This window comes from Nomascus leucogenys, chromosome 16, assembly GCF_006542625.1.
Source record: "Nomascus leucogenys isolate Asia chromosome 16, Asia_NLE_v1, whole genome shotgun sequence".
Taxonomy (NCBI): Eukaryota; Metazoa; Chordata; class Mammalia; order Primates; family Hylobatidae; genus Nomascus; species Nomascus leucogenys.
This window is the reverse complement of record NC_044396.1, coordinates 89698668-89704833: the sequence shown is the minus strand read 5'-3', so window position 1 is coordinate 89704833 and position 6166 is coordinate 89698668. Positions and strand designations below refer to the sequence as shown.

Here is a 6166-nt window from a genome sequence, read left to right as displayed (position 1 = left end):
ACATATTATGTCTCCTTTTTAAAGACCTTTACAAATGTAGAAACCATTCTTAGCTTCTAGGTAATATTAAAACAGGCCATGAGCTGGATTTGACCCACAGGTCATTTCGCCAACCCCCAATTGAGACTATGCCCAGGCTGGAAGATAACCTGGAAAAGTCACGATGAGACAAGCTGTATCCAAAAGCCTGTGAGCTGCTTCCCAGAAGCTTCTGCAGGGAACTCACAGGTCTGGACCCCCGGCCCTCTACCTGCCACCCAGGTTGTTCTGGTTTGGGTAGGAGGTGGAAGGGGTTTAGACTCACAACAATAAAACTCCTAAGATCCATTATAAACCAGCCAGTTTATTATTTTGTAGTAAGACGTAGAACTTTTACCATGCGGACTGAAATACCTGTGTCAGCATGAACAGCACATTTTCTTCCTAGAGGCAGTCACATGGAAAACCAGGTTATTATCAGGTTATTTAGTGGGTACAGAAACCATACAGGAGGAGACTCATCTTAAGACCCGTAACTCACCCATAAAGGCTTGGGGCACACTTTCCCACCACTGGAACCCCTCAGCCTCCAGAAAGCTTGTTGACTCCTCCCTCCCAGTCTTGGTCTGGCTAAGCACTGCTGCTTGTCAGTCACCTCCTACAGCCATGGGGTCAGTCCAGCTTGGCCTAAGAGCTGTATCTCTGCTCACTGGTTTGTGTTGTTACTGCCACTGTTACTAACAGTTCAGGTTCTGAAGGGGGCACGTCAATTGTGCCCACGTACCAAGTGCAAGACACAATAATCCTGTTAGTTTATTCTCCCAAACCCACTCCACTCAAGTTTATCAGGTAATATGCTCTGTAAGGTTCTTTCTAAACCCATTAGAACATGTATGGATTACCTATAAATTCACCTAACATGACCTACTTCCTACTGAGAATTGAGGTTTTAAAGTTTTTTTTTTCTACTTTCTTGATCCCAACCATGTAGGAATTAATGAAACCAATTCTGTATCGCCTCTGGAGACAAGAAAGAAATACCAAGTGATGTGTATTTTTCAAGTTAATGTGATTTTGCTCTCTATAATGTAAAAATGAGAGAATGCAGTCAACTCAGTACTCAATATTAGCAATAGTCAAGTCGACACAAAATGTCTTTCAGCAGTAGAAAAGTTTGCTTTCAAATTAAAAAGCAAAGCATGTATTGCAAACATCATGTAATAATGATTAAATTATAGAAAAATATATTCAGACTGACCCAAGGCATTCACACCACACCAGAATTTTGCCTGTAATAAAACAGTGAATTTTATTCCAAAAAGTAGGTTAGGTTCACATTGGCCTCAATCTTCAGCCCCAGACCCAGTGAATGAGGATGAAGTACATAGGGCATGTTTAATAGGCATTGCACATAGATTAACCATTCTTTAATATCCCTCACTAGGGTTTTGAGGGGGAGAGGGATGCAATGTGGACATATGCACTCACAAAGGCAGAATTTTTCTTCTAACTGTAACAAGTCATACATATGACCCTTTACTATATTTTGGCCCATAGTTAAGATTTTTATCCATGGGACTCTACCTTTGAAAATCACAACAAAAATCAATAGGGAATGATTTAATATAAAATGTACAAATTTCTCTGTATGAGGACTTTCACAGAAAAGAAAGAAGGGGACAACAATAGAAATCAATTTTCTTTAAAAATAACATTCCCCTTATTTTGTCCCTGCTACTTAACACTCAAAAACAAATCTGCACAAAACTGGGAATATAGCAAAGGACAAAAGGGGATGTTCCACTGTAAAGTCTTAGGACCTACTCTGAACTTTCGTCTTCATCAAGACCCCCAACCTATAGAGCTGAGGGCTCTCTGATCCACTGGAGAAAGTGAGTGGTGTTTGATCATCACTCCTGCTTCACCAAAGATGGCCCCAGGTCACTTTCTGCCAAACTTAACGAAATTGACCTGGACAGAGGTTGAGCCTCCCTGCTTTCTTCTTGGTTTTCTCATGCCAGAAGGATTTGCCTTGGTGAACTTCAAAACCTGATTGGCTCGCTCTCTCAGTCTCCAGCTGCACCCCCCTTGGCATCAAGTTGTCTGCCACTCCTGAATCCACCTCCCTCTCCTCCTCCATGGCCCTTTGGGATGGGGATGATGGCTTTTTTTCTTCTTTCTTCCTTTATGGAAATCCGTTATGGGTCTGAAGCTTTATGCTCTTGGCTAGAGGAGTCTCTGCCTCCTTGGAAGCCTCATTCTGCTTCTGCTTCTTTTCTGAACCTGGTGTGGAAACTGCCACCACTGCCTTTTTCTTGACTTCTCGCTCTCTTCCTCCTCCTTACTGTTCTTAGCTGCTTTTCCATTCTGGGCAGTCAGTGCGTAGTTGCCATTGGCCTTGGGTGTGGACTTGGAGAGCCCTTGCCCTTGGGCTTCTCTTCCTCATCCTCACTGGAATCATCAGAGGAAGAACTGCTGCTGCCCTTGGCCTTTACCTTCTTTCTGAGGCTGGCTTGGAAGGAGCTCCATTATCCTCAGAGCTGCCGGGGTCGGAGGTGTCTGCAGAGATCTCTGCTGCTTTCTTTTAGCTGGAGGTGGTTTGGTTGTTGCTTTAGAGATGACTCCCACAGACAGGGTCTCTCCTCTTCTCCAGAACTTGAGTTAGATTCATCAGTGCTGTCTTCACTGCTTCCCACAGGCTGTTTCTTCACAGTTTTCTTGGGAGTCTGGGTTCCCACAGACTTCTTTGGTTGAGGAGCAGAAGGATGGGGGACTAAACTGTAGGGATCTGTTTTTGTTGTTGTTGTTTTTTGTTTTTTGTTTTGTTTTAGAAAGGTTCTGCTCCCCTTCTTCCTCATTGGAGAAGTCCTCACTCCTGCAACTCTACCAGGTAGGATTGGCAGCTGCTTTCACTGGGACCTTGGCCGTGACTTGCTTTTTGGGTATAGTCTTCTTGGGGATGCCTGCTGCCCTCCCCTTCTCTGAGTCACCACTGCTGCTGCTGCTGCTGCTGCTGGCTGCTTTGCTATTGGCTACTTTAGGTGCTGCTGGAGCTGGAGTAACCCGTATGGCTTTAGCCCAAGTTTAGCTGCCACAGGTGTAGTCTTTGCCTTCTGGTTCTGTGATGCGCCTCATCCTCAGAGCTTGAGTCAGAATCCGAATCAGACTCCTTGGCCTTCTTAGGAGGAGCTTTGGCTGCCTTGGCTTGGCGCTTGACTCCATCTGGACAGGCTTTTTCCTTGTGTCTCCTCCTCCTCACTGTCACTAGATTATTCACCGCTGCTGCTCTCATGCTTTGGCCACAGCCTTTCCAGGATGCTGAGGCAGACTGGCTCCTGTGGCAGGTACAGCAGCCTTCTTAGCTGGGGGCCCTTGAGCGTCCCCCTCCTCCTCACTGCCGTCCTCACTGCTGTCACAGGATGAGGCCTTCTTCTTAGCTTTCTTAGTCACTGGTCCATTTGCCTGTAACTTTCGCTTTGGGGCCTTGGTGAACTTGAGCCAGAAGCTGTAGATGTCCAAGAGGGAACAGGCATCGGCATCCTGTTGTGTAGTTCCTGTCACTTTGACAAACTTCTTGGCCATCTCTAAGAGCTGGTTGTCACACAGGAAACCAAACACGAGGGGACACAGGTGGCTGGAAACCACACAGCGCAAGCCAGCATCCATCATCCTCCCAGCAATATGTGTCACTACTACCTTTTCAAAGTTAATAATTTCTGCTCTTGAAACTATCATTAAAGTGAAAAGAAAAGCCACAGACAGGGAGAAAATATTTGCAAAGGGTATATCTGATGATAGATGGGATCCAGGACTTATAAAGAACACTGAAGTTCAATAATAAGAAAATAATCTAATAAAAACATATGCAAAAATGTACATAGACACTTGGTGAAAAATCTATTGATGACAAATAAGCACATTAAAATACGCTTAACATCATTAGTCATTAGGAAAATGTAAATTAAATCTGTAGTCAAATACCATTGCACACTGATTAGAATGTGCAAAATTAAAACAACTTAACATATCGAGTATTGACAAGTATATCTCACCTTAGGAACTTTCATTCAGAGCAGGTGGAAATTTTAAATATTACAACCATTCTGGAAAAAAATATGTTAGGCAATAGATGAATGGATAAACCAATTGTGTTATGCCCAAACAATAAGATATTACTTATCAATCTAAGGTCAAATCTCAAAGTAATTGTTCTGTATAGAAGTAACCAGACAACAAAGGGTAGCTACTTGCATGATTCCATTTAAAAAATGTCTATACAATGCAAACAAATCTATAGTGATGGAAAGATCACTGGTTGCCTGGAGTTGGGGTTGGCAATGAAGGACAGATAGAGGGACGCAAGAAAGTTTCTGGTGTGATGGATATGTTCACTATCTTGTGGTGACTAGTTTCTGACTGTGTACATATGTCAAAATTTATATTGTATACTTTAAATGTTCACAATTTATTGTCAAAATACCTATAAAAGGTGTTAAAATAATTTATATGTTTCACAAATAACTTATTTGTGAATTCATAACAATTTATGAATTTTTAAATAATTAAGTAGGAAAAATGCTGCATATTAGAACATGTGAGATGCAGCTTACTTGAAAAGTTGAGGCAAATTTATGGCTCTAAATGCTTATAATGAAAATGAGAAAATACTTAAATATTAATTAAGAAAGGAATAATTGAAAATGAAGCACACAATAGGAAAAATAATGAAACAAATAACCTAAATTAATGACATGTAACCCAAGATGTAAAAGAGAAAACAACAAAGTCAAAATATATATTTTCAAAATGATTAAAAGAATAGAAAAATCTCTGTTAAGGTGCATCAAGGAAAAATGAATAGACCACAATAAACATAATGAGAAATATAAAATCTAGTATTGATGCAGATAAACAGAAATTTAGAAAGATACAGAAATACAATAAACAACTTTCTGCCAACAAATTTGAAAATTTAAATGAACTAGACAATTAGACATATAGTTAATCAAGTAGTTTACCAAAATTCTAAAAAAAAAAAAGGAAAGAAGTGTAAATTATGCTTTAGTAATTAAAGTATTTGGTGCCATTAGGTAAATTATTCAATTATTCACTTAAATAAAATATGCAACCAAAATCTTAGCACAGCAGACAATTTTACAAGTGAGTTCTATTTAACATTCAATGACAAAAACATTCTTTCAGAAAACAAATAAAAGAGGCATTCCCCAATTTATATTATGAGGCTAGTATTACCTTACATCAAAAATAGACAAGGAGAGTTAAATTTTTTTAAATCTTATTTTTATACCTTTCAATGAATTCTCAACCTTTGCATAATCTACTGCCTGGAGCCAGAAAGAATATATCAAATTATTTTTTAAAGTTCAGTCCTTTTAAATATGTAAATAATTCTAATTAGCTGCCTAAATTTTATTTTCTCTAAGCTAAACAACCCACTGTAAAAATTGTTCATGTAAAACAAGACCTATTTATTATCAACAAACAGAAGTAAGAAAGTAGTGTTTTTATTTAACGAAGAGTCTTATGTTTTTTTCGTAAAGAAGTCCTCAAAAAGCTAAGATTTGCAAAGATTTAATGGTGCACTGAGATATAATATGTAAGGGAAAATACTTCTCTTTCTTCTTCCCCTCTCTACCTCTAAGCCCATTAGGTTTAGCTCTTAAAATTTTCTCTTTCAATTTATTACTGACATAATTGTGCCTGGTTATAATACCTTTCATTAATACAACAATCTACAGATTTCATGTCCTCGAAGATAAAAGATACTATCTGAGCAATTATCTCACCTCATGGGATTTTTGGCTCATCAATCATTTAAACTCATTATTTTGGTTCACAGTGTCAGCTGATCTTTTAACCAGCATGCTATGTATGATCACTGGTGTCAATCTGTCTTTATTTTTGGTTCAGTTTCTACTTTTCAAGGAATGATTATTTTCTTATATTTTCCTGAGTCTATTCCTTTCTACTTGGCCAGGTGGAAAGAAATATATATTTATGCTAATAGAAAGACATCTATTAAATGTATCAAACAATAGCAGTATAAATCTTAAAGGAAATACAAATCTTCCCTTCTTGAGAGAAAAAAGAAGAATGTCCATATGTCAATAACAATGAGGCTTATTTTTATTTTGTTTCAATGTACTATTAGAGGTTTCCAAAGTTA

The 6166-nt window shown here is 38.8% G+C and overlaps 1 pseudogene; it reads right to left on the bottom strand.

Annotated features, from left to right (window-relative positions):
- Nucleotides 1-1920: 1920 nt before the first annotated feature.
- On the bottom strand, nucleotides 1921-3648 carry LOC100586776 (annotated as a pseudogene).
- Nucleotides 3649-6166: the final 2518 nt, after the last annotated feature.